This window comes from Rhodnius prolixus, unplaced genomic scaffold, assembly GCF_049639745.1.
Source record: "Rhodnius prolixus isolate KJV_2025 unplaced genomic scaffold, Rpr scaffold_4, whole genome shotgun sequence".
Taxonomy (NCBI): domain Eukaryota; kingdom Metazoa; phylum Arthropoda; class Insecta; order Hemiptera; family Reduviidae; genus Rhodnius; species Rhodnius prolixus.
The window spans coordinates 29,065,482-29,084,464 of NW_027411614.1; the positions used below are offsets into that span (position 1 = coordinate 29,065,482).

At 35.1% G+C, this 18,983-nt stretch overlaps 1 protein-coding gene across 1 annotated transcript in view; it reads left to right on the forward strand.

Annotated features, from left to right (window-relative positions):
* LOC141456485 (uncharacterized) overlaps positions 1 to 18,983 on the forward strand; it is a 638,647-nt gene that overhangs the window by 93,919 nt on the left and 525,745 nt on the right. The window lies entirely within an intron of this gene.

Sequence of the window (18,983 nt, forward strand, 5' to 3'; positions counted from 1 at the left end):
AAAAATAATACTAATAAAATTTTGTACAATATTTTTTACGTTTATGCCATAATTTTAGGAACTAGGATCCTATAATTTTGTCTGTGAAGGTTTTAGGTGATTTTTCTCTAAGGTAGATTTACTTATATGTAATAATTACAATAATTATTTATATTTACATTTAAGTATTATTACAAGCAAAGGGTAATAAAAATGTTACAACTCACTTACGAGGGTCGTTTGAAAAGTCCGTGCAAAAATAAAAACTACTTAATTTTTGGGGGTAAACCTTTTTTATTTTTCAACATAGTCTCCTTTTAGGCTTATACACTTCGTCCAACGCTGCTCTAGTTTGTTGATCCCTTCCGAATAATAGGATTTGTCCAAGTCTGAAAAATAGCCATTCGTTTCTGCAATCACCTCCTCGTTTGAATAAAATCTTTTTCCCGCCAGCCATTTCTTCATATTGGGGAACAAATAGTAGTCCGAGGGAGCCAAGTCTGGAGAATAGGGGGGATGTGAAACGAGTTGGAACCCTATTTCCATTAATTTTGCGACCACAACTGCTGAGGTGAGAGCTGGTGCGTTGTCGTGATGGAAAAGGACTTTTTTGTGGGCCAATCGTGGGCGTTTTTCTTGCAGCTCGGTTTTCAAACGGTCCAATAACGATGAATAATATGCACCTGTGATAGTTTTACCCTTTTCCAGATAGTCGATGAGGATTATTCCTTGCGAATCCCAAAAGACAGTCGCCATAATCTTTCCGGCCGAAGGAACGGTCTTCGCCTTTTTTGGCGCAGATTCCCCCTTGGTAACCCATTGTTTAGATTGTTCTTTGGTCTCTTCTGTCATCCATCACCATATCATGGATTTTATCAATGATTTCTGGAGTAGTAACCTCAACAGGGCGTCCAGAACGTTCAGCATCACTTGTGCCCATATGGCCACTCCGAAAATTTTGAAACCACTTATAAACTGTTCTAATCGAAGGTGCAGAGTCACCATAATGTTTATCAAGCTTCTCTTTAGTCTCCTGAGGCGTTTTGCCTTTCATAAAGTAGTGTTTAATCAACACACGAAATTCTTTTTCGTCCATTTTTTGAAAATCACTCGACTTCCTCGATTCAAACGAATGCCAAACACAAAGAAATGGACCGATCTGGCTCAAACGTGGTGTGTGTTCTTCCAAGAGATGCTACTAACTAAACATAACCTCGATACGCGCCAGTGGTGCTATCTCTCTGACTTTGCACGGACTTTTCAAACGACCCTCGTATGTTGTAGTATTTTAATACCTAGTCAAGTTTTTTGTTAAGAAAATACCACGGTTTTTTTTTTTTAATTATTATTTATAAATTTTACGAATCCGAGAGCCTACAATGTTTGAGAAACGATGATCTAGTTAGTAAACCAGTATTATACCAGCTATAAGACAATATTTAAATGTCTTAGCTCTATTTCAACTGTAAAGGCACATAAATACATCTGTTGTCGACAGACGATTGTATTCATGTCAGAGTTCATACAATTCAAACGTTTAATTTTTAATTTTTCCTGTCCACCTGTCCTCTTCAACAGCAATCCTCTTCTTTGTACAGATCTGGTGCCCTAGCTTGGGCTCTACATACACAAACGATTCACCAGGAACCCACATACTTGACTTAAAAGACAAGCAATGACAAAACGGGCGAAACTGCTTTACAGACTTCTTGGACGACGCTCCAAGAGAATACCCAGAGAACTCAAACGATTAATATACAACACTATTCTCAAACCTATGTGGACTTACGGACTAGAGCTGTGGGGTTCAGCCATACCTACAAACATACGGACTGTACAGACATTTCAATCAAAACTACTTCGACAGATAGCTGACGCTCCTTTCTACGGTGATTAACCTCACTCTTCACAACGACCTCAACTTCTATTTCATACACCAACTCGCCAAGACTAAATATCAAAAATTCCATACTGCTCTCTCTACTTGCTCCAATCCTCTAGTACAGTCCCTCCTCTGACATTCCTAACAATACGCGCCGACTGAATCGCCAGTGGCCCCGCGACTTCCTCGCAGTCTGAAGGCCTAAAAAATCATATCCTGTAGAAAGTGCTACCGCTGGGCAGTTTCTTTCCTCCTGTCTTTCACGCCTCTATACTTCATTCTCCCTATTTACTTATTGTATATTATACAGATTGTAAATAACGAAATAAATTTAGAAAAAATATATATATATTTTTTTTTTGTAAATATGATAATAAAGTATGTTTTCTATTCTATCTATCTAATACATCTGTTGTCTGAATCTTAAAATTATTCTCTAATTTAACATAAGGTAAAGGAGTTTGGATTAGATTGAATCCATGAAGGTTGGCCAGCCAATTCATCCACCAAGAAACTCACGGGGCTTCTTGTAGCAACCTCTAGCTGGAGACTCCTAATGTCATGTCTGTTTGACTCAAGAGTCTGTGCAGAGACTATTTCTTGTAAAGCTTGAAGGCTAAATAGGATGAAAAAATAATTGCCATTTCAGTCGAGTAAAATTTATTTTGCCGAGCTTTCGTCCTAGGGACTAGGTCATCTTCAGGGCTAGTTTAGAAAGTAATACTATTAAATTTCAGGGTTGGTGTGTCTTCTGTCTTGTCTGTTCATGGACTCACTCATAGACAAGACAGAAGACACACCAACCCTGAAATGTAATAGTATTACTTTCTAAACTAGCGCTGAAGATGACCTAGTCCCTAGGTCGAAAGCTCGTCAAAATAAATTTTACTCGACTGAAATGGCAATTATTTTTTCATCCTATTGAAACTATGAATCAGTTACCAAAAAGAATGAACAACAATTACAAGTTGAAGGCTAAAGTTTATTTTTCCTAAGTACCGAAGTCTCATCCATTTATGGCTCTTCACAATTACAGAAAATAAATAAATGTGTACATGAGGCATGAGGTCTCGTCGTACCTAATAATTGATTTAAATAATTAATTCATTTTAAATTGTATCTATCTATCTATATCCATGGCGCAACAGCCCTAAAGGACCCGGGCCTCTTCCACAAGCTTCTGCCAAACATCCTTGTCTTTGGCCTTCATTTTCCACCGCCTAACACCCATTCTTGATAAAAATTGCATATTATAACAAAATTATTGAAATTATACTTCTAAAATATTTGTTACGAAAAAGAGAGGTATTTCTGAAGGTTAGATAGAATAAACGAACTGTGAGGTGGTGGTTCAATTCCCAGCATTGCCGTTAGGAAGAAACAATAGTTCCCTAGGAAATATAAAAGCTAAGTTTCCCGAACAGAGGGAGGAGTCAAAAGTTTAAATATTGTAGAGGTGTTTTGCTATGTGCGGATACATCAGGTTAGTTACTGTAATGAGACTATGCTGCCCGAAAATGGGATCACATTTAAATAATGTTGCTATAAAGAGTGATGCTGCCAGTAGAATGAATGAAGCGGTGATGTACCTGTGTGAGATGAACTTTTGGGACTAACCAACTGCTCACCACCTTCAGCTTCAATTTTATATCTAATAAATATACTTTTTATTATTTTACCTCTCTTTGTAGATCTCTTTGTAGTAATACGTGGTGTGGCTATTAAATAACCAGACTATTGCTGTAAGACATTTTATTTTAAATTTATACATATTTAGTTATTATCCCCTTCAATATACACCCCTCCCCTATCTCTGCAACGCTCCATGATAATTTACTATTGTTCGAAACAGTGCTGGAAGTCTTTTTCTGTGAGCTCCTGCATGACGCGTGCCGCTTTTTCTTTCACAGCTTCAACGGACTGAAATTTTGTTCCTTATAATACAGATTTGACTTTGGGAAACAGATAAAAGTCACATGGGGCCAGGTCAGGCGAATAAGGCGGATGGCCTAAAACTGGGATGTTGTACTTAGCTAGAAACGTCTTGACAGACAATGTAGTGTGAGCCGGCGCGTTGTCTTGATGAAGAACCCATGACTTCTTTTTCCACAAATCGGGCCGTTTTCTCCTTACTCATTCACGGAGTTGAGCACTCACGGTAGTATTGTTGATTAATTATAATCGATATTTTCATCCGTTTTGGACGTGGAAGGGCGACCCGGGCGGTCATCATCTCCGACGTCTTTTCGGCCATCTTGGAAACGCTTGAACCACTCAAAAACTCGCGCAAGTGATTAACATTCATAGCCATAAACTTCTTTTAATAAAAGATAAGTTTCAGTAGCTCTACATTTCAGGACAATTCGTTGCTCTACTACATGTGTAGTATCATGTTTTCGGCAAAACGAAACTAACACCTCTTACATAAACGACCGTTCCGGTCAGACTAATTTCTCTACAAACACGTGAGACGTTGCAATCGAAAGAGAAGGCTTTACGCTGCACAGCTGTCGGTCGTTAGGATTTGGCACATGCATAGTTCTTCTGTAGCAGCATCAGTCTCGTTATTTAATAGCCACCATGAATTTTACAGCCAATAAAGACACCTGGATTGACGGAGAAAATTAGACTCTAAAATTGACTCTTCTTCCATTATAATCTCTGCAACAGACATGTAATGCAGTTCGGTCTTTCTGAATCGCTGTTGCTGCTATCTAGGCTTACTGAAATATGTACCTCAGATTAGCTCCTTCCCTCTTCTGTCTTGGGCCTGTCCGAGACCCTCATTGAGCTAAAAGTTAAATGACTGTCATAAAATAATGTTAATTTTATAGATTAAAGAGAATATGTCACCTTAATTGTTTTGTAAACTTATTCTTTCATCAACAATCTCATTTAGAAAGTGATTCTAGCGTATCCTGAATAGATTGAAAAGGAATTTTAAAATGAAAAAGCTACGCCTTTACCTCGCAAATGTAAAACCTCCCGAAAAAATTCTGGATGCGCTTTTGGCTCCAAAAAAAATGGGCAAAATAGAGAAAAGTACTCGAGAATATTGTACTTAAGGCGAGAAATATTTATTTCTTATAAATTATTTAATCAAGCGAATTATGTATTGAACATTAAATCACCGTTACATTAGCTTATAAAACAAACAACATAACATTAATATATATAAGCTAAAGTAAACAATCTGAGTTAAGTGGTACTGCAATAGTAATACGAGTAATATGCTTGCCAAAATGGAATATGTTAAGTTTCAGTTTAAGTGAAGATTAATGTTCTTAGTTTTGATCTACTAATTGTGCCAACATTAAGCGGTAATGATACACAATTTATGTTTGTGATTCATGCCAGTAGGAAATGTGAATAAACAGAGTAGCCATTGTCTTTGCAACCATCGTTAATGAAACTGATTGTAATTATTGGAAGAAAGAATGAATATGAATATTCCGGAATGCGTCTACTAATGTATGTCTGGGATAGCATATTTACGAGTATGTATGCGCTGGGAATAGATTACCATGAGACAGGTTACAATATACATCGTAAAATAATTATAACAATACTGAGTAAAACTCCATTACAAATTTTAAAATAAATACAGTTTTTGAATGGAGGCTCAAAAAAGTGAACAAAATTAATGCTCATATAATTTGTTTTAAAAAACTTAAATTATTTCTACGGTTAGTGATTACCAGAATGTAGGTACTGTCTTGCAAAAATTGTAAGTACTCCGTTGGAATGTACGGAATAACTGATATCACAAATACAGTCGCCAGTTCTGTTAGTCGCGTATTAACTTAATATTATACTTGTCAACAAGAGACATGGTAAGGTTCGAGAAGACACTTGCGTTATTGTGAAGTGTTATTGAAAAAAAGACCTCCTACTTCCGCAATAAAGCCATAGAAGAGATAAAAGTTGAAAAGTAATATTATGTGCATCTACCCAGTTATTAAAAATAAAGCCCATAGAGGAATTCAAGGCCCCTTGGAGTTGGTTCTGCAGTTAGATAATTATCGAATAATTATTATTGTACATGTATGCAGTTTAAATTAGGCAGTTCATGTTATTATACGAATTTAATATTCAGAGGTGGTTGCAGCATAAGAGTGTTGAAATTACTTAATAAGAAATTGAAAATTTGAAGTTACTGAAGATATGAAAATAAAATTTCGGTCGTATCTTTTACATGTCCTTCATCTTGTTGGTAGTGCATTTAACACTACATTGCCAATGCTCGAACTTAGTCAGTTATTGCGCCTATGTGGAGTCATATTGACTCCATAATTTATTTTTATCTTTTTTTTACATTGATTTCAATTATAATAATAAAATTTGCATTAAAGGATGAGAAAGAATAGGAATTAAGAACGAAAAAACAAATTTTGTCCACAAATCGGCTTTAACATTTCACGCAGAAGGAATTAACTTCAACAGAGGATCGCAGTAATTTCAGTATTTTCTAGAAACCTGATTGACTGCCTTCTGATCAGGGACTTTTTCATTTTTTTAATTACATTCACTATTTTTTCAAATACTGTGCGCTGTTGACATGGATCGGAAATTACCAAATTCGCTGCTAGTTTTTGCTGCAATTCGGACAGAAAATCAATTCTAGAAAGAGGTTTGTTTTTGTTCTTTGATACTTTCTATGAAAATTATGTAAATTTATCCAATAAGCATTTAAGCAATAAGCTAAAGTCAAGATAATGACAGAAAATCTACTTACCTATATTACCAATTAGGAGTCGAAATGACTCTTATGATTCAAGTAAACTAATCTGCAAAAAGAAACTAAGAATTCCATGGTCTTCATCGTGACTATCAATTGGTGAAAGTGTGGGGATAGCATATCTAAGAGCATTTTGGGATAGCTATGAGATGTGGGGAATCAGAGCCATTCCTCTTTTTTGGAGTCAAATTGACTCTGGATTGGCAATGCAGTGTTAATTATGAATTGATGTAAATGCCATTTTGGCGAAAGTGGATATACTTGTAAATAAACAAACCTCTAAGTAATCAGCTGTCCAATCAATAACTCAAGCTTATTAAAATCTTCGTCTGTCTAGTCTGTGTTGAGAAATTTAGAAAAAAACAAAAAAATCCTTTGAAATCTAACCTCAAGCCCAGCTGAATATCGTTAAAAAAACCCGAATGAATTATGTATTATCTGTCAATGCAAATGACATTCGTGATAGAGTTAGAACGTTATATTTACATGTTAAAAAGGCCAGCCTTACATTAAAGCTAAGCTTACTTTAGTAACCATTGAATGGGTTAGCGTTAAATGTTACTGAAAAGTACCTTTTGTGGTAGCTTTTTCTTTCATCTACAAAGATTGCGTTCATATTCATCAAAAATTCTAAAAGAGAATGCAAAAATGCATTTTACAAGTATTTGATGTTTTTGTAACAAAGCGATTTTTACTTTTCTTAAAAAACTTTTAGAATGCCAATGTATGTGGAAACTAAAGGAAGAAAGGTTACCAGAGGAAAATCATTAAGTTTTGAGTGTTTGAGTAAAATTTTTCTTTTTAAGAAGTCACTGTTTTCCACTTTCCTTAGATATAGTCAACACCGCAATTATTGCCTTTGGCAATATTATAAGTCGTAATATTAAAGCGTCCATCTGCAGTTATCTACAAACACATTTGGCTGTAATGTTAATTTTCTACTTGTGGCAGTATTCATGCTGATGTATAGTCCAATTTGGGAAAATTATCAGGGTTATCATTCCTAGTTTTTAATGTAAAATCACAGATCGTCTGCGTTAGAATTAGCATTTTCCATCTTTCATTATCCTAAATGTTGTACACTCTTATATACTGCAAGACCTCCTTTTTTATAATGACTGGTTGTAGGAGAATTTCAGATCAGACTGAATTCTGGTTGATTCTTTCCAGAAAATTAAGGATTTATTTATACATACAAAGGAATATATTTCTTTTTTTTACTTTATTTGTATATTTGCAACTGCAACAATTGTTGCAACGAGTAAATTTGATCTTATTGGTTCAGTTCTCTTGTAAAGTCATGGTTAGAGCAATCACCCACTGGTGAAACTCTTTCGCAATGATTTAATCACAATAGATCTCTAGGCCACTTCCGCTTCAATCGTCGAGGAGGATTGTCTGGAAGGTGAGGAGAGGAGAGCTGTTGTACGAGAGGATTAGGATGGAGAGCTAGGAGGCTGTGAAATTTGCGGTAGCGAGACTTTATTAGGTCAGTTACAAAAGGGATGTGTAGGTCAGTGTGTATGGTAAGGTTAGAAATGTACGATAGAATGGAGCATTCAGGATTTTCTGTAGGATTTTAGACTGTAGTGTCTGCAGGCGTTTGGAGTTAGAAGGTTCGGTTAAGCCCCACACTTCTGCTCCCGTGTGTCCATATGGGTCTTAACAGTGTCTTGTAAATTGTCAGTTTGTGGTTCAAGTCGAGTTTAGATCTGCGGTCAAGTAGTCTAGTAAGTAGCTTGTAGCGTCTGTTCACGTCTTGTCGTTTCAGTCGAGTATGTGGGTTCCAGGTGAGAAGGAATGCTTAAAATCTGGAAATAATCATTTAAACTGACAGCTGATTGTAAAAATAATGCTTTTAATGGTTTATTTGTTTTGAATGAATACTTTTTGGTATTGCTATGGTTTTTATTATAAATTTTTATTTATTGGTTTATCTATTTATTTTCTCTTTTATCTCTCTAGATATTTGCAAGTTTTAGTTTTAATTGAAGCTTTTTTCGTTTAGTATTTATAATAACTTGCTCTATACAATTGAGATATTAAAATTAATTTGCATTTTTATGATAAATAAGTATTTGTTCTCTTATAATTCTCACTTTATAACTTCTATAATGTTACTAACTGATATGTGAGTTCTTGTTTTTTGTATTTTCTATGTTATTTCTGTTCGAGCTTGACTCCTTGACATAAGATGGACAAATAAATGAATTAATAATAATAATAATAAGATCAGGCTGAATCGCCTCTAAAAGAAAAATACTCAATGCAGCTTTATGCCCAAGATCTTCAAAGTAAACATAGTTTCTCAAGAATAAATTAAAAAAATGCAAAATGAAATGATTACAGCCACATTATATGTTACGAAATGATGCTACGATAACTAAATTATCGTCGTTTTTGGTCTGCATTGACCAAAATCTGTACAGAGTTTATTCTAGTTCGACGTTGGTCTTATCGGATCACGAACGTTTTCTTGTCGTCTTAGTAGGTAGTGAAAAATTCGCCAGTTAGTTTATCTTGGCTCTGTAGTGTGACACAAGTTTTCAGCATTATCATTTTAACAATATCTTAACAATATTTCAGCCCTTCCTGTCTCACATAAACACACCACCCTCATAATGTATTGCCTACACTTATAGCAAAAGTGGGCTGAGAAGTGCTGTTCTTAACGTTCTAGAAACATATCTTTTAGTTTACCATTTTATTCACTTTCAAAAAGAATTCCTCTCAAAGACTGGCAATGGCTCTGCTGCTCTCCAAAACGTATAGTGTTCCAGTGTTTAGGAAAATAAAGAAAAGTTTATTTACGAGAGTTTAGGCTGTCTTTAGACCTTTCTGAGGTGAAATGCCGCATGCCGCACTACCACTTCTTTGGAGAAACTTTATCTATTTGTATTTCCTCTCCAGTCAAACTGTTACCACATCTGATCTCCTTTCCGAGTACACATTCTTTCTTTCTATTTAGATTACTTATTTGAATTTTATTTTCTGGGCAAAGAAATTTAATGCGAAAAACATTTTGAATAATTCCCCTTTAATTACTCATAAAAATGTGCTCATGGGCTCCATGAAGAAGTTAATGTTCTTTTAAATGGATAGATTTATCTCTCTGTCTCTTTCTATACACAGGGTGACCAGAGTTATATGCTCCACCCACTTTTTTTTTTTAAACGGCGGGAAATTTCGAAAAAATAAAAAACACGTATTTAATCATTTTTAGTCTAGTTTATTTTCAGTGATTGACCCATTTTTTTTAAACCCCTGTATCTCGAGATACAGCATCCAACTTTGTTTTTTCAAATGAAACGTTATATTTTTTGTTGCACATTTTTATAGTATTTGAGCTCCTAAAGAAAAAAAAAAAATGTTTTGAAATTGGTTAGGTTTTTCAAAAGTTATGGTATTTTAAAATATGAAAAACCAATTTCAGTTTACTGTCAAAATTACGTTATTTTTTTTTAAAGAATCTATTCAAACTGGGCACAACCAACGGATAGGCAAGTCAAAACTCTAGATTCCCACGCTCTGTTTGTAGCAGCACTTATGGTGGCAAAGTCAAGATGTAGGCAGGCTAGAGTTATTCAACATTTCAGATCTTCGACTGAAGCCACGGGATTAAGGTTACTGTACAATTTATTTTTTAGATATCCCCACAAAAAATAGTCCGTTAGGGTTAAGTCCGGAGATCGAGGAGGCCATTGGATCAGACAATTGAATGAGCACTTTTCTGTTCAGGTAACGTCGAACAACTCTCGCATTATGTGCCGGGCAACCATCTTGTTAAAAAAATGTTTCATATCTAGCTGACGTTGTAGAGGAACATCTTCAAGCAGAACTGGCAAAATGACTCTTGAAAAAAAGTTAGATACCTTGCACCAGTTAAGTTCTCTTTGTAGAAGTGTGGGCCGATTAGTTGATTTCCTAAAACTCCTCACCAAACGTTTGTAGGAAAAACAACCTGAATGTCAAATAACGCTAGCCTGGCTAGATCTTGATTTTGCCACCCATAAGTGCTGTTACAAACAGAGCGTGAGAGTCCAGAGTTTTGGCTTGCCTATCCGTTGATTGTGTCCAGTTTGAACAGATTCTTTAAACGAAATAACGCAATAATTTTGACTATAAACTGAAATTTGTTTTTCATATTTTAAATTACCATAACTTTTATAAAACCTAACCGATTTAGAATTTTTTGTTTTGTTTAGAAGCTCAAATACTATAAGAATGTGCTTAAAAAAATATAACGTTCCATTTAAAAAAAAAGAAAGTTGGATGCTGTATATCGGGATATTGGGGATTAAAAAAATGGGTCAATCACTGAAAATAAACTAGACCAAAAATGATTAAATACGTGTTTTCTATTTTTTCGAAGTTTCCCGCCGTTAAAAAAAAAAAAAATGGGTGGAGCATACGAGGGTCGTTTGAAAAGTCCGTGCAAAGTCAGAGAGATAGCACCACTGGCGCGTATCGAGGTTATGTTTAGTTAGTAGCATCTCTTGGAAGAACACACACCAAGTTTCAGCCAGATCGGTCTATTTCTTTGTGTTTGGCATTCGTTTGAATCGAGGAAGTCGAGTGATTTTCAAAAAATGGACGAAAAAGAATTTCGTGTGTTGATTAAACACTACTTTATGAAAGGCAAAACGCATCAGGAGACTAAAGAGAAGCTTGATAAACATTATGGTGACTCTGCACCTTCGATTAGAACAGTTTATAAGTGGTTTCAAAATTTTCGGAATGGCCATATGGGCACAAGTGACGCTGAACGTTCTGGACGCCCTGTTGAGGTTACTACTCCAGAAATCATTGATAAAATCCATGATATGGTGATGGATGACAGAAGAGTGAAGGTGCGTGAGATTGCTAGTGCTGTGGGCATCTCGAATGAACGGGTACATAATATTTTGCATCAACATTTGGACATGACAAAGCTATCCGCAAGATGGGTGCCGCGATTGCTCACGCTTGACCAAAAACGATATCGTGTGAAGTGTTGCAAGGACGGTTTACAGCTGTTCCAGAAGAATCCGCAGGACTTTAAGCGTCGTTTCGTCACTGTGGATGAAACATGGATACATCACTACACTCCTGAGACTAAAGAACAATCTAAACAATGGGTTACCAAAGGGGAATCTGCGCCAAAAAAGGCGAAGACCGTTCCTTCGGCCGGAAAGATTATGGCGACTGTCTTTTGGGATTCGCAAGGAATAATCCTCATCGACTATCTGGAAAAGGGTAAAACTATTACAGGTGCATATTATTCATCGTTATTGGACCGTTTGAAAACCGAGCTGCAAGAAAAACGCCCACGATTGGCCCACAAAAAAGTCCTTTTCCATCACGACAACGCACCAGCTCACACCTCAGCAGTTGTGGTCGCAAAATTAATGGAAATAGGGTTCCAACTCGTTTCACCTCCCCCCTATTCTCCAGACTTGGACTACTATTTGTTCCCCAATATGAAGAATGGCTGGCGGGAAAAAGATTTTATTCAAACGAGGAGGTGATTGCAGAAACGAATGGCTATTTTTCAGACTTGGACAAATCCTATTATTCGGAAGGGATCAACAAACTAGAGCAGCGTTGGACGAAGTGTATAAGCCTAAAAGGAGACTATGTTGAAAAATAAAAAAGGTTTTCCCCAAAAAATTAAGTAGTTTTTATTTTTGCACGGACTTTTCAAATGACCCTCGTAAAACTCTGGTCACCCTGGATACGCTAATGATGCAAACGAATTTTAATGCTTACCAAAATTGAAAATAAATCTTTTTCTGAAAATATTATTAATTTCTTTGGGATTGGAAACGGCTGTATTGAAATTCTACAAAAAATGTACATTCATTGAACTCGTTTTGGTCTATATCTTTCATTTATAACAGTTTCCCTAAAAATGCGTCTAAGGCAGTTCTAAAGTTAGCTTAAGCTTCGCTCTAAAATTGAGCGTAATATTTGGCCTCAAACTGAATAATACTAAAAGCAATAAAATATGCAAGTTAAATTCTTAATTTAAAGGGAATCAATTGAGGAAAAGTCCAATTTTCATGAGTTTTTCCCCAAAAATTTCGTACAATAAAATTTTTTTTTTGTCTTCTATACTAATTAAAATCGTGGAAGTGATTCTACCAGTTGTTGTTTTTTTACTCCTGGCCTGAAATTCACTTCATTTTATCTAAAAAAAAAAGCTTGTTTGAAAACAAAAGGGAGAGTAATTGAAATTGTTTTTGATAATGAAGTGAATTAATTAATTAATTTTACACATGATCTTTATGACTTCTTCATTAACAATTTAAATGTTGGGGAAACTTTGGTATAAAGTCAAATTGAATCAAAACCATGAGTGAAACGTTTCCTATTTTTTTATCCAAATTGATTTTATCATATTTTCATTATTCAATTTGTAAATTGGAAATTGGTTATTAAAAGAAAGCTGCATGAATAACTTAATACCTTTACAAAAATAGTAACATTGGTGCAATGTCTTGCTTTAGGCATGCTCATTTAATCATTGCTTAATTTTGCCATGAAATATTCCGATTATAAGAAATAATGCGTTTTAATTCAGTAAACAATGTACTACGCCATGTTGCTGTTTGTTATTCGCAACACAAATGGCATCTATACTATTAATATTTTTAAAAAATTATTAATGCAAATATACTGATGGACAAAATTAGTTAAAATTAAATAAATTATCTTCCGCTTTTGTTTTTGACGTACATCACTTGTCTAAAGCGATTTAGGGAGACAAGAGGTCATTCAAGAAGAGATGTTCAGCAGAGAGAGAGACGATAGGTACATCCGGCACCTATCTTTGCGAAACAGGAGTATAACGGGAAATGAGATAAAAGTCTCATAAGGCAAGTCCGAAATGTTTCCATCTCCAGTAGGACTGTTAGAAGAAGACCTAATGAAAGTAACCTTAGAGCCCGACATCCTGCTCGTGGCCCTCTCCTTACCACAGTTTACAAAATGACCAGGCTTCAGTTTGTCCAATGTTAATTTGACTTAAGACAACTGGAAGAGTGTTCGCATCACAGATGAGGTGAGAATAGGCCTAAATTCTTCAGATGGCCGTAGTTACAAATGGCTTATTTTTTCAGCCAACAATATTTTTAAAGTCCAAAATTTGCACAAATTGGAAATAATAAAAAAAATGAGGGTGGTGCGTTAATTTTGCCCATCAGTGTATATTATCAAAATCTAATTATAATTTATAAGTAATCAATATCTTTTAGTTTAAATAATAGGACTCATTAATAGTTTTGGTAAAATAATACAAAATATCTTAAACGTTTGAATCAGAAAGTGTTGTGCGAGATTTTGATGTACTGTCGAGCCCCCCCATAAAGGACACTCTCACTAGCGACCACCTCCATTTACGGACAGTTTTTGGATTTCCCCGTTTTACCCATATACACTTTCTATATAAAAGAACCTCAAACTAACGGACACTCTACATAACGACCGCGGACATTGATTTTTGGGAACAGATTATAGTATGATGATAATTTTACCATAAATTATTATTGTTATGAATTAATGTGATGATTATAAAAATTATTAATTAAGTCAATAATATGTAGTTTTTTGATAAATGTTTTGGATAATTAAGAAGAATTTGATGCATATCATATAGCTAAATAATTATGCAATTATGTACGTTTTTAAAACTATTAATAATAAACAATTTTTAAATAGAAGTTTGGAAAAAAAACCCATATTTTTTCATAATGAAACTTGCCTACCTCCTTCTAACGACCACCTCCAAACAGCGGCCACTTTGCTTTCCCCCGCCAGTGCCCGTTATTGAGAGGTTCGACTGTAATCGAAGTCAAAATCTCTAAACTAACTGATTAATCCACCACTGATTATGGGATGAAAGCTCGAAACCTGTCACGGATACAAGAAATATGCTTTCTAACGACGGGTAAAATCAACGAAGAAAAATATTTGTTTAGTTTGGTATTTTTAAAAATATTTTATTCCGAATTTCATTATGAGTTTATTTATTTGGTTTGCTATTTTATTTTTTTACTCTTAATTAAAAACTGAAAAAGTGATGGAGAAAATATGAAATTTGCAAATTAATTTTCTACTGCAATACACGTTGGTCGTCCCTAGGGCACGAAAAAGTTTTTAGTGCCCGGGACTACTGCATACATTGTGAATTTGAGAGAGAATTGAGTTTTGAGTGCAGAATAGAGAGAGTGAGTTGGTCCACAGTTGGGTCGGCTGAATGGAATGAATGATTGGGACGGATTTGAACTGTAAAACCCAAAATATTCTCGGAGATTCACGAAGATACTGGGAGTTTCTAATTGGGTTAACGATGACGTAGGGAAGGGGGCCTTTTTAGGTCCCCTGAGACCAAATAAGTGCTTGTTTTTTTTTCAGTTTAATGGTGACTGTGAATATGATTGTGAGCGTGTTTATCCACAGCAACTCAAAAACAAAACAAAAATCACAGAATGTCGAAATTTTGCTTTTAGCTAAGGTACCATTAGAAGATGAAGTTCTATTCAAAATCGGCCAATCGGAAATAGCTACTATGTATTGTGGCACTGGGCTTCCGGTCTAGGCTTTCAATTTTATTTAATGGTTAGTCTTAGTAAAGAAATTTATAGTTGAGTATTTTGCTATCCGCCTCTGTCCGCGACTTCTAATTTGATAGTTGGACGTAAAGCCTGCCTGAAAAAATATGCATGGTACTTATCTTTGTTGTTCAAGCAAACTATTTCCTCTGATATAGATTCTCTTTAAACAATATAGTGAAGTAGAAACGAAGTTAATATCATACAAGATTTGACTCCTCAGCCCATTATCCCTGTATCCTATCGACGTTGTAGAACAGAGGTGGAGCAGTGGATTTTGAAGGAACACCAGAAACGGTGGAGATCCCGAGCTGACTGCCGCCAGGCTAAGGAAATTCTTGGCCTGTCTAAAACGGCTATAGTTGGTTTTAGCAAGTCCTTGGATCCGCCAGTTGGTTCAGGTGTTGAGTGGGCATGCGAATTTAGCGTACCATCTTTTCAAATGCGGTCTTATCCAGTCGCCAAATTGTGGTGACTCCAATGAGACTGTGCGGCACTTTGTAGAGGTGTGTCCCGTTTATTCTAAAACTAGATTTTTCGTCTTCGGGAGGTCAAATGTTTCCCTACCGAAGGTTGTGGCATCTGGTAATCTTTACCAGAACTCTCTAGGTTTATTCAGTGCCCTGGGCGATTGAGTCGCCATGCTCCCTAGTGTCCTGTTGCTACTTTATTAGTTTATTGTAATGGCATCTGACAACCTTTAGCCGGATTTGTTGTTTTAAAGCCCTGGTATCTCTCATGAGACAAATTTTGGATTGCCTGCGTTCCTTCCCCTGTCTGGTGGAACCGTCCTTCTAATACAATCTACAATACATCATTTGAATAGCTTTTTACTTAGTTTAAGCAGTGATGTACCTGAAAAAGGATTTTCCAAACGACTGACATTTCCCAATGTAATCTATATAACTGTTAAATTATTCAAGGTAAAGCTTAATAAGGCATTTGGATGAAAATTGTAACGTAGAAGTAAAAAATTCAACAACAGTTTCAGTCAGCGATTCTTCATCATATATTCCAGTCCAACATTTATTAAATCCCTCAGGGTTTCATTACTATTGAGATGTAGTGAGTAGAAAGGAGTTTTTAGAAGCTACAGCATCTCCTAATTCGAATTTATGTTCACATTTTCTCGAATTTTTTGCTCTGGAGATTAATAAAAGTTTTAGTTATTGCTAAGAATGGCTATTAATAGTCCGTCTCTTTGATGTACGTGAATATTTATTTAAAAAAAAATGTTCAAAACTCCATTGACATACACAGACCGTCCAATTTATAAATTATACGTTTTTTGAAAAAAATTGATTTTGGGGAAATTTAGGGGGTGCCTCCTTGTAATTTAAATTTTTAAATTTAGACGCGGACGTATACAATATAATAGACAAAAATTGGTGCAAATTTCAAAAAAATAAAATAAATATAAAACAATTTGACATGATTACAAATATTTGATCTTACCAAGTAAAATGAACATGAAATTATCTTTAGCTTGAAACTCTGTAACAAATATTATGTAAGAGAAAACTCTAAAGAAATCGATGTTAGGAGTGACCCTCTGCAAACTTCAAACGAGAACAGTAAGGGTTACTACATATTCGCTCCCAAAGGACTTTTGATAAAGTAGGGTTAGTTCCATGGTGTAAGTTGAATAATTGCTGGTGAAACAGCTGAAGGACATTCTAGTGGTGTTCTGAACACTAATTTCAACTAGTTGGTTATTTTAAGTTCATGTTGAAAAATTTAGCCGGAAAAATTTATCTTACTGAGAGTCAATATGAGCTTTGATGTTGCGTTTTTCTTCAATAAAATGTAATTTTGATAAAGATTTAGGTCAATACTATTCACGCGCCTTAGGGCGCCACGGTAGCCGAGCGGTTAGAGGCGAGACCTGCGAAGCTAATTTGTATTGTGGTACTGGGTTCGATTACCGGTCTTAGGCCTTGGATTTTATTTAATGGTTAATAAAAGAAATTTTACAGTAAAGTATGTTTGCTAGTCGCCTCCGTCCACGACACCAAATTGGTAGTTGGACGTTAAGCCCCGCCTGAAAAAATAGGCGATTACTTTACTTTACTATTTACGCGCCAAAGACATTTAATACACTGAGTCATCATCTCTACTTAGCCTACTTAAACTTTTTTTTTACCATTATTATTTAAAGGCATATTTTTATATTTTATTTTCTTATGTGGAGAGCGAAGCATCTCCACTACATTCTTTCTAGATCCTCCATCTACTTATAACCTTCTTTTCGGGGATAAACCGAAATATCCATTAGTCCAACTCATAAAAAGATCGCTGTTATTTTTCTGCCATGTTTTATGCCGTTAAACAGTTTCACTAAGCCTTTACGAAGATACTATTCAGCAATAAGACTTGCCTTGAACGATCCTGGCAACGTTTAATTATGGTTCGAAATTTAACGAACGATGAGAATTGATTTTCAAAATAATTCACAATAAAAGAATGCCGTTTCATGAAAAGCGCTCCATTAAAACTGAGCGGTTTGGATAGTTGCACAAAAGGGATGATCGTCCAGAAGTGCACGAAAAAGCGTAATGGTTGAAAATCACTCACTTTTGATAATTTTTTTTTATATAAAAGATAAAATTCCCAACTTTTCTTTATAATATTAAAGTTTTTTTTTTTAATTTATTTTGTTATTTACAATCTGTACAATTCACTATACAATAAGTAAATAGAGAGATAGAAGTATAGAGGCGTGAAAGGCAGGAGGAAAGAAACTGCCCAGCGGCAGCACTTTCTGCATGATATTAACTTTAGGCCTTCAGACTGCAAGGAAGTCGCGGGGCCACTGGCGATTCAGTCGGCTAGGAGGATTGTCAGGAATGTCAGAGAAGACGAGAGACTGTGCTAGAGGATTGGAGCAAGTAGAGAGAGCAGTATGGAATTTTTGATATTTAGACTTGGCTAATTGGTGTACGAAAGGGATGTTGAGGTCGTTGTGAAGAGTGAGGTTAGCCACGTAGAAAGGAGCGTCAGCTATCTGTCGAAGTAGTTTTGACCGAAATGTCTGTACAGTTCGTATGTTTGTAGGTTGACTGAACCTCACAGCTCTAGTCCGTAAGATAATATTAAAGTAAATTCTCCTTTATAACTGCAGCTTTTTTGCAACAGCACAGATCTAATTAACAAAGTTGCCGTAAATGAGCAAAAACGTTTAACTTGATTTAAATGTCAGATTTTGAATGAAAATTAAAATAAAATAGTAATTTTCACTTAAAAGAAAATATTATTATTAATATACTTATTTGTATGTATGCTGATAGAATTTTAATTTCTATTGACAAAAAAATAATCCTGACCTATTTTCAAAAATGTCAAGTAAATATAGAAAACGAAAGGAAATAATAAGATTATTTTAGGAATCTATTACAATATCCCTTGGCCATTCTTTCGCTTATCAATTCCCTTTGCTTCCTAACCTATCTTTTTTTATTTGTGATATTTTTTTTATTTTTGTGTAGAACAAGAAAATGATTTACCTTATTAATCGGAAATTAGATTTACGGTACGCCTGAAGAAATTCTTTGGGAATATTTAATGGATCTTTTTTAGCATAAATTTTTAGTATACGTGATCTTTGTGAAGTACTTTGAAGATAAATATTTTGTACTTCATAGTTTTACTGTCTTGACTGTGTTCTATTTTAAGTTTTTACTTATTTACTTTAATATTCGTTTTGAGTTCCATTCCCCAAAATAAAGGAAGAAAAAGAAGTGGTTTTTACAGGATGGTACATAAGATTCCCTTTCCCTTAGGCTGGAAACATAAT